The sequence below is a fragment of the Phaseolus vulgaris genome, chromosome 5 (genome assembly GCF_000499845.2).
Source record: "Phaseolus vulgaris cultivar G19833 chromosome 5, P. vulgaris v2.0, whole genome shotgun sequence".
Classification (NCBI taxonomy): domain Eukaryota; kingdom Viridiplantae; phylum Streptophyta; class Magnoliopsida; order Fabales; family Fabaceae; genus Phaseolus; species Phaseolus vulgaris.
In genome coordinates, this window is record NC_023755.2 from 7,169,631 (window position 1) to 7,181,136 (window position 11,506).

Genomic DNA, 11,506 nt, shown 5'->3' on the forward strand with positions numbered 1-11,506 from the left:
TTAATTAAGCTTTTTGAGATTAAGAATTATGATAAGAACCCCAAGAAGATCCACATTGGACACGAACTTAACCAAGTGGTTACTTAAGTGTGAAGGTTCACTTCTAGAGGGTAAAGAGAAAAAACACAATATGGTGAGTATTATGAGATGGCTTGCAGAATTAAATGAAAACAATGATGAATATGCTAAGTTAAAGACCGAAGTTAAAGGACATAAAAATTTAAAGAAGATGTGGAAGGTGGTGCAAGCAAAGAACATAAAAGAGAAAAAAATGAAAGGATAAGAAAGCTTGTGGAGAAATGGACAAAGAATCACACCACTTGGAGGATGGGCTACTCCAAGATGAGTCGTGAAAAGCCGTCACTTGAAGTATGCACACACTAAAGATAAGACCCACAAGGAGAGCACTCAAGTCTCACTAAACACTCTTGTTGAGTTTCTTTACTATTTCCAAATTCAGTGTGTTATTACATGGGGAAGACACCCTTTATACATGGAGGAGTCACTTGGAGAACAAGATGAGGGGAGGGTAGAAAATGTATTGAAGATGGGTGGCCTTAGGGTTTGACCAAGTTCAATGTCGCCCCCCTAGACCTAATTTTTAGAAGCTAGGGTTGCCCTTCCTAAACCTAGATGATCATGAAGAGAAAACGAGCTTGGCACAAGCCCAAGTTGCTAAGTACACTCCTATTTATGCTATATGAAACTTAATCTACTGAAATTAAAAACAAAGAAACCAGTTGGTGCTCAGCTCCCATCACATGGGCTCTGCTTCTAGTGATCCTCTGAATAATGATAGGCTCTGAGGCACTGGCTAGTGGATGGTCCTGACCTAGCCCTAGATCCTGTGTCATGCTTTGGGTCATTCTTTTGGAAGGTTGGGCCTGGTTAGAGAATGTTCTATCTCTCAAGTCTTCATCAGAGCATCGTTAGTTACGATAACCCATACTTTGGAGGTGGAATCACAACTTCATGTTGAATCAAGTGTGTTCAAGCTTTGAAGAATCCAAATCCTTTGAGTTTGATGGAAGGTTGGATGTGCTTGTTGTTGCTGAGGTGTTTTAGAATAGGATATGGGGTAGATTATCTGTGTTAATCCACTCTTGATTGAATCCAAAGCTTAAGTATTCTCAAACCTTTTTAATTAAAAGTGTTTTTCAAACTAAGTGAAAAACAACCTGTTGTTTTGTCGAAACAACCGATTGTGTTCATACTTAGGTGTTTTAAGAAAGGTTGAAAACTGTTTTTGGTGGTTGACTTGCTGTCAAACCAAAACAACCGACTGATTCGAGCATTCAATCGATTGTTTGTTTTGGAACCATAACGGAAAATTGTTTTGTGCTTTGACTAAGCTTTAAATGATTTTATAACTGAATACGCTTCAGTTTTAAATGCTTTGACCAGTCTTTGAAAGCAATAAATAGTTTGTTCAAATTAGTAACAAACAAGAATTGAGATTTAATCATAAAAAAAACAGATTTGAGTTTTTCACTAATTTTTCTTTTCAAGAGTTGAAGATTGCTTTGATCAAGAGAGAGTGGATTAGGATTTTCATTTGTATTGATTTCATATCATTCTGTAACAAGTGTAATCCTTCTGTACTTTGTGTAAACTCTGGTGTGTGAAGCCGAGAAGTGTTGTGTGCTATTGAGGTTGTCAAGATCAACATTCTTGGTGGTGTTTGTGCTGAGCCAAAAAGTATGTGTCTTAAGGGGATCAAGGTCACTTCTTTGGTAGTGTATGTAAGTAATCTAGGTTTGGTTACTTAGTGGATTCTCCAGTGGTTTCTGGGAAGACTCGATGTAGCTCTTGGTTTAAGAGTGAACCAGTATAAACATGTGTGTGCAATCTCTCTATCCCTTAAACTCTTTAATTTCAGTTTATATTTGTTAACTGGTATAAACAACCGATTGTTTCTACGAAACAACCGATTATTTCTACGAAACAACCGATTGTTTTTCTGGTGCTGTGCTAAATTGCTTTGTGTTTTTGGCAAACTGAATTCTGAATCAAGTTTTCTCCAAGGAATTTCATTCTAGACTAAAAAGTTTGTGAAAACCCTCTTTAAACCATTCATCCCCCCTCTAGTTTAAAGCCATACATTCTAACACTTCATACATCGATGGAGAGTCAGTTGACACTAGAGGATATATAGATATGCATAAAGTTTGAGGAGGGAATACTATGAAGTAAAACCATCAAAATATGATACCTCCAAGTTGATGCTAGCACGTCATACAACATCGTCATGGGGAGGTCATCCCTTAAATAGTTAGGGGCGATAGTCTATACCCCACATTTGGCGATGAAATTCCCTTTCACATCAAACAACATCATCATTATACATGTAAACCAAAGAACAACAAGATAATGTTACATTGTTAGCTTGAAAATTGGATCAGCACAACCTAGTCATGATCATTTGGCCTATTGAGATCAACCAAGTCTAAGAAGGGACCATAAGCTTTAACTGACCTGAATCCAATGATAAATGATGTCCGAGTAAAACCTAAAGAGGACATTACCCTGTTGCAATTACATGATGAGAACCATTACACCTAAATTGGGACTTCACAAAACACGAAATACATTTAGAAGATACATCAGAGTCCTTACACAAAACATCAACATGTTCACCTAATTTGTGGTTGATACGCCAAAAGTGAGCCTTGACATCATCACACATAAGCTTTCAATCTACAAAGAAGCTAGGCCTCAAGAACGCTAGAGTCACTTACTATAGACTAATGGATAAGGTCTTCAAAGGCTTTATTAAGCAAGATGTCAAAGTATATGTAGACGACATGGTTGTTAAGTATGTATCAAATGAGTGACATGTGGAGGGTCTTAGTGAAATCTTGTTGTGCTTATACTAAACAACATGAGATTAAACCCTGAGAAACGTGTCTTGAAGGTGAAAGGTGGAAAGGTCATTGACTTCATGATCACTCATAGAGGCATAGAGGTCAATTCCCACAAATGTGGAGCCATCATCGAGATGAGAAGCCCCAAAAACTTGAAAGATATACAAAGACTTGTGGGAAGACTCATTGCACTATCTTGGTTTTTGTCGAAGCTTGTGGAGAAGACAAAATTGGTCATCCAGTTGCTAAAGAAGGGCTTTAGGTTCGATTGAAGCCCTCAGTGCAAAGATATATTCACACAAGTAAAATACTTTTTAGCCTCTCCCCTGATTATCCAAAAAACTACCACGTTATAGCCCATCATATATATCTTAGTCTCGGAAGAAGCCATTTGCGCAACACTTGTATAAGAGGTGAACAAAAAGCATAAACTGATGCATTTCATTAGTCAAACTCTACAAGAGGCTTAAACTCAATATCAAATGATTGAGAAAATTGCCCTAGTGCTCAAAGAACGAGATCATACTTTCATAATCATCCCATAATTGTTAGAACCGATTACCAGATCATCAAGATCCTCTCCAAATTGAATCTTGTTGGTCGAATTATCTGAATATGGCATCAAGTAAAAATCGAGAGGACCCATAAAGTTACAATGTTTAGGCAACTTCATAGCCACATTGAGACCATAACCAGAACCAAAACAGGAGCAATGGACTCTTCATGTAGATGGATCTTCTAACATACAAGGATGTGGAATTGGGATAGTCCTCGAAGGGCCTAAAAGACTCCTTCTTGAACAATTACTTCACTTCGAATTCAAAACATCGAATAATTAGGGCTAGTATGAAGCTCTCTTTTCCGGATTAACCCTCGCCCAAGACATGGGTGCGCCAAGTATAGTTTGCAAAAGTGACTCTCAAAAGACTGTCAACCATATAATGAGAGAGTTATATGTTAAAGACCATTTGCTATTATGATATTATCATAAAATATTTGGTATGCTTGCTAAGTTCAAATCAACCAAAATCAAACATATCCAAAGAGAGACAATGATTGCACCGACTTATTATCCAAATTGGTTAGCACAAAAAAGAAGAGACAACACCACTCGGTCATCTAGAAAATGATTGTGATACCAAGCATAAACTAAGTCAAGTATTTCTCGACCTTTGGAGATGAATCTTGGAAGATTACACATGTAACGAAGAGAAAAAAATCGATGAGACAGAAACGTGTGACAAAGGGTCAAGTTGAGTACATTATGGATGAACTACATCGAGGAGTATGAAGCTTGCATTCCAGAGAAGAAGTATGCCAACCATGGTTCTTAGAGCAAGCTATTACTGACTCACTATTCATAACAATTGAATTGAATATGTGAAGAAGTGCATGAAGTGTCAAGAACACATATTATTCTTGTACAAACTCGAAATGTGTATTCTACTCTACGTTAATTGGGTAATCCTCTTTGTCTATTTCTTCTTAGGTCTCGATTAGAATGAAAGGGTATTTTCAAAATGTTCTTTGATGTTAAAGTCAGTATTCAGTAGTTGGAGTATTTAATGTTATAGAAATGTACCTTTCACTAGGTGGCGTCAACCTATTTATTGAGGTGAGTGAGAGCATTATTCAACGTGGATTTGGATTATCATGAATTTTTAGGTTAATCTTGTTTAGTTCGATAGTACATATTTATTAGAGTATTTAATTTATTTTAATCATTGTTTACTTATTTATCATTTTAAGTTCCGGATAAGTTATTGATAAAGTTTCCCGAGATGTTCTCGACCCACATATTACCTCGATCGGTCATCTTGGTTGTGTACAGTACATTAGCTCCCAAGCTTAATAGGCTTGACCTTGAGAGTCTAAGTTTTTTTTAAAGAAATTTTATCTTTTTCTTTGATTGTAACTTGGACGACTAAGATGTTTTGGGTCATCTCACCTAATCCCCAAAGCTCGAGGTCGTAGGTCAAAGAATCTCAAGTATGGATTAGCGCTTTAGTTTGATCCCTTACATGATAGCCATTGAGGGGGAGAGCTCAACCTCTAGGGTTGGGAAGTGTTGAGTAGACGCTTCTGGTAGAGCCAAGAATTTAGCTGATAAACAAGCCAAGAATGATCTCCCTCTTTGGTTGGGTTATGAGTCAGTTACCTAATATTTTTTTCAAAATATTGATGGTTGTCAACGATAGAGTCTTATGCCACGAGCATCTCATATCAACTGAAAGGTTTGCAATGAGGCATACGAGTTCTGATGCAGTTGAGTAAGGTCAACATTAAGGATACATTAAAAACCCATGGTAAACTTGTGGAAAGGATGTCAGACATGGACATTTAAGAATAAGTAACTATACATATAAAAGAACTCAGATGAGCTACCCTCCCGGTCATGACATACATTGCAAATGGAGACACATCACTTGAGAGAAACTATACCCACCTCGCCATCCATTTGAATATGTGACGCTCAAGGCATAAGACTCTATCATCGAGGACCATTGATATTTTGAAAAAATATTGAGTAACCCTAGTATCTACCCATTCATAGCCCGCCCGAAGAGAGAGATCACTCTCGACTTGTTCATCGACTAAATATTTGACTATACCAGGAATGTCTATCTAACACTCCCCCACCAAGAGGTTGAGTTCTACCCCATAATGGCTACTGAGAGATCAAAATCCCTTGAGGATCACCCACCCCAAGATATTGATGCAGTAAAGGAGGATGACATCACTTTCCTTTAGGTGTACTAGAATTCTATACACCTAGCCACTACTCGGATCAATAAAAAATCAAAGTGTCCTATTAATAAGGACCCACCTTTATTTGTAAATGATGAAATGAAGGACCCAATCGACACACTCTTTGGCCTCCCAACCGTTAGATCCTTTCAAAACAAAGATCAAGATCACATCGGGCATGAATCATAAAAGGGGATAAACTAAAACCCTAATCCTTACCTAGGGCTCTTCGGCCTATGATCTCGAGCGAGGGGGCTAGGTTAGATAACCTAGAACTTCTTAGTCGTCTAAGTTACAATCAAAGAAAAATGTAAAATTTTCTTTCAAAAAGCTTAGACTCTCAAGACCAAGCCTATCGAGCCAGAGAGGCTAATGTATTGTACATGACCAAGACGACCAATCAAAGTCATACATGGGTCGACACTATCTTGGGAAACTTTGTCAAGAACTTATTGGAACCTAAAATGACAAATAAGTAAAGAATTATTAAAATCGATTATATGCTCTAATCAATTTGTATTATTATACTAAACAAGATTAACCTAAAAAGTCGCGGTAATCCAGGATCACTTTCAATAGTGTCCTCACTCACTTGTATAGATTCAAACCTGCTTTTGGTTTGTGGTATGGTATTTGAGTCTCCATGATCAAGTATAAAATCATTGAGACCATTAATTCTCATAAAAAAATGTTAATTATCATATTTTAAAGAATGTTAATTATGATCGTCGAAACCATAAAGAATTTATAAGGATTGTGCACCTCAAACCTTGACCTTCAATCAACAAATCCAAATCTTTTGATCTAAGCCTCGAGTCTAAATTCAAAAAACCCAGCATAAGACCAAAGTTTATAGGCAAGTGTGAAGAATATGGAAAACACTTGCAAAATGAACACAACCGCTTATACTCCATTACATTCAAGGTAACAATCGCTTTTGTTAATTACTTCTATATCATTTGTTGACTCTAGTTATGTGCAATTTATTATATCGCAGTGTTTCCAGTGGAGACTAAAACCAAAGTGCTAGAGGCATGATCACTCCAAAATATGAAGGCACTAACTTCATAATGAATGATAACCATAACTCGGAATGGGAGTCATATATCTTTGAAGTTGAGCCATATAGTTGGGTTGAAGTTGTGAATTTTAGAAAACATCCAAGGAAAAGTACCCCTTAGAGGCTTGTCTTCATTTTCACTTTGTATTTTCTTCATTCTTGTCATATTTGTTTTTAATTTTCCCCTTTTGAAGAATAATATTGCATTAGAGAAGTCTTATAAAATTAATGGTGTGTCTTTGCTTAATAGCTTAATGTTTTATGATAGTCAAGTTATGATTGGTTTTTAATTTGAAAAATTGTTTCTAGTTTTCAAAATAGGTTTAAAAGTTATTATAGATGTTGGACGAGAGATTGATCAGTAAGCGCTGGAAAGTTATTTTAGAGGACAATTTTCAAAATCGAGGAGTGAGAATAGAGTCAAACCTTCTCTTGGTTTGTGGTATGGTATTTGAGTCCCCCATGATCAAGTATAAAATCATTCTTATGTATTTACATGATAATTTTAAGCTCTTCAGATAGTTGGTTTATGACAATTTGCATTATGCTAACTTGTTGGTCTGTTGCTTTCAGATTGTTGCTTGCAAGGTAAAAGCCTATTTAAAACTGCATCAACTTAAGGATGATGAATTCAGTCTCTTAAACATCTAGTTGGAAGTTCTTTGGTATGGTTAGTGAAGCCTATGTTCCTTTTGTGTCTACTAAAGTTGAGATGGCCTTGAGGAGGTAAACACTAAACACCTTAAAGTTGAAATCCAAAGCTAAATAACACTTTTTGAGTCAGGAATAAATGATTGATTATTGCAGGTTTGAGAATGTTGTTGTGGCAGTTGAAAATGATAGCACGTTGGATTACAATATGTTGAAGTTGGTCAGATTGTAGATGTTGTGAAAATGGTTGCAAGAGCTTGTTCAAATGGCATTGATCTTTGCATCTCTGGCAAGTTTTCTTAAGCTTGTTCTAAATTTGATCATTTTAGCTATAGTATAATAACATTAACTTCAAGTTTAATTATTTATAGTTTAAGTTTTACCAAGTAAGAGGGTTTTGAGAAGGCAATGGCTACAATTATACCAAGTTTAAACAAAAGTAAGTGAGAAAAGCTTGAGCTGGAATGAGGAATTGAAGTCATGATATTAAACACCATGTGTGTGAAATTTTAAGAAGGTAAACCGATTTAGTGTGTACATAACTAAAATTAGACAAGACGAAGACTTCAAGGTTAATGACTATGAACTAGGTGCTGCTCATTTTGTAAATGGCTATCCTAAAATCCAACTTAGTTGTTAGCCTTGAGACCACAATTTCCAAAATAGAAACATTGAAATGGCTACCATAATCATTTTAACTTATATTCTTTGAACATCTTTAAGATTACATATTTACTTTCTCCCTTGTAGTTTTTTTGTTGCATGTAAATTATTTGTATAGTTTCTTGTTGCATGTAAATTATTTGTATCATCTCTTTGTTGCTAGCAATTTGAAAATGGGGATATTATTACTTTTATTATTCATTATTTTGATGTCTGTAGGTTATGCATATGTGATCAACTATGGAATGATGTTTGATTGTGGCCCCAAGTTAGAATACATGGCCATCAAAAAAATTAAGGTATCACTATCCAATGTATTTCATTGTAAATTTATTATAGATATATACAATAAAGTACTATATTATAGGATTTATTTCCTTATTAAATTCTTCTTCTTACATACCTTTTAAAACAAATTATTTTCCTTTAATAGATTATTGACTAAAAGTTACGTGACCTATTAATATTTGCTTATATAACACACTGAACAGAGGATACTAGTCTTGAACATATAGGATTGAGGTAATTTGTAGTTTCGTATACTTTGACATGACATATAAATTTTGATATAATTCTTAACTTCAAATTATATATTATTTATTTCAGGCACTAGATGTTGGAAGTGGTGCTCCATCACCTAATCAAATAAAGTATTTGAAGCAAAACTGATTAAGGAAGATGGGAAAACAAAACTGAAGCAAAATCAATTAGGGATGAACATGTTGTAATAGTCTTAATGTTATGATGATATTTAAAAATATTTTGTGTGTCTTCTTTACTTTTGAACAATTATGTATCAACTTGTTCTCTCAATGAATGAATGAAGTCATCTTTTGATTATAAATTTGTTTATATTATTCAATTATTAATATTTATAAAGTTTAATTATATTATAAAATTAGTTCATGTTATGATTTAATTATATTATGAAATTTAATTATTTACTAAAATTTAATTATAATATGAAATTAAATTATAATATAATATAAAATTAAATTATATTATGAAATTAAATTATAAAACATAATTGAATAAATTATTAAAAATTATAGAAATAAAATTATATATTTAATACTCGAATTACAACAGTTGTAATGATTATTATAAATGTCATACTATTTTGTATTAAGTGGAGTTTAAAATTGTCGTTATTTACACTGAAATTGCTTACCTATTTTCAAAATTATGACATTTATAATTGACATAAAATACACGCTCAAAACTGCCACTTTATACAAGGTATTATATGACGTCTACTACAACAGTTCATAATTGACCGCCACATTATATTTTGTGGTAGCCAAATTTGTGGCGGTACGCGGTATCGCCACACACGTATATTGTGGCGATTAGAACTGCCACGATATACAAAAATAATTGTCACCACATACATGTTTTTTTGTAGTGTTTATTGAGAATCTAGAATCGTTTTCTTATGCTTTGTTTAGATTAGAGAGTGAAAATGAGGGAGTGGATTTAAGATGATTTGAAGAGAAAGTATAAAGAAAGTTAGGATGTTTGGATTAAGGTAAATAGAATGGAAAGTGTGAGGAAATTTTATGAAAGTTTGTGAGTGATGTGATGGATGTGATTGAAATTGTATTTTTTTTTAATTGATAAAAATATAACTTTACATATTTGCCCTTACATTTAAAAATTGTTAAAAAATTAATTTAATTTATTTATTTATAAATTATAATTATTTTTATTTAAAATATTATTAAATATTTATAATTATAAATATTTGATAAAAACTTATTTTTATATTAAATAAAATTATTATTTTTATTTTTAATTTTTTTAATTAATATAATTATTATATAAATTTATTTCTTTATTATTAAAAATTATTAATTATGTTATTTTAGAAGAATTATTTTTTTATAATCTTAATTATATTTTTATATTTAAATTATAATTCTATTTTAAATATTAAAATAATATTTTATTTAAAATAAAAAGGGTAAAATAGTAAATTATAATTATATATATATTCAACTTTCTTCGCAACTCGGCGAAGAAAGTTTAGAGTGTGGATTTTTTTGGGGTTTCGTACCTTTTTTACATTGATTTTCGGGCTTTCCTTTTGTGCAGTGAAACTTCGCTTTTCCTTGCCCAGAAACAAACAGGGTCTTAAGGAAGGATCTTTGAAGGAGAACTACGAGAATATTACTTTCATGTTTGACCTTAGGAACAAGAAGACAATCGATTTAGCTAAATATATTCTATGTACCAAAAGCAAAAGACTACAGGCCTTATTTATATATGCCTAAATACCTTGCACCTAATGACATAAAGGATGTGGGACTAAGAAGCTTCAAAAGTGATGTCCAAGTCTCCCACTTCGACGCCTCAAGTTAGCCTATTTTTGGTTTCTCCTATGTGATGTGAGACTTTCATGCTTCAAGTCTTCTTCTCCACGTCTTGGTTGAATTTCATCTGAGTTTTCTAGGATTTTTGGTTGATTTTTCAAGCCCAAATTATGCCCCAAAACAAATCCACTTATGTCCCTACAAAATACAAAGAAGAAAGTACAACTTATATAATTTGTTCAAGACTAAGAAAAGAAAGAAGAAAATCCCACTGTCTACTCTTTAAATGTAGAGTCTTCTTTCTTGAATCTTTATCTTCTTATTCTTTAAAAATTCATCTTCTTCTATCCTCTTAGCCAAATATTTTTTGGTTGAATGATTTTCATCACTCATCTTTTTGATAAATATACAATTGATGAGCATATATTTATTCACACACAATAGCCTTAATCATAGATTATTGGACTATAATAATAAATAAATCCATTGTTTTAATTAATATTCTTATAATTGGGTTTATTTGGGCCTTAACTATTATTATTGTTAATTTTGTGTTTTTAGAGTAAATTATCCGGAGGAAGCATCTACCTTTGTGAATGGGCCAAATATGCAAAAGTCCAAGTTGCTTCTTGAACCAAAACAGAAAAAATATTCTGAGGAGAAGAAAGAGAAAATAAAAGCTACAAGATTCCAGAAACAGAATTGGAAGCAAATCTTCTGCAAAATAAAAAGAATTATGGAAAGTGGAAACTGTTTACAAAATCTAAATTGCAATATTTTCCCAAGATCCTTGGAGCAGAAAAGCCTATAAAAGGACACAAGCATCAAGGAGAAAAAGAGGGAGCTTCATAGGGTTTTCTTAGTTTATTTTTTTCTTTGTAATTCTTTTGTTTTGCCTTTGCATGGAAGGCTAAACCATTTTGGTTGATTCCTCTGTAATTTCCCATTTAGCTCTGAGGTTTCGTTCAATAAAAGTTTCTATTTTTAATTCTCTATAGCAGTTGTTTTTATTGTCTAATCTCCTGGAAAACTAGTTTTTGTGAGACGTTGTACTTGAACGCATGATTGAGAGTCTTCCTTATCTTAAACTTTGGTTTCTTAGTTAGTTCGCATCGTTCTAATTAATTTCTTGGGCGCATGATTCAAGAGAGAGGAGGTAAGCATTCCCATGGAGTATACGCATGGAACAAAGTGTGTATTGATTAAAC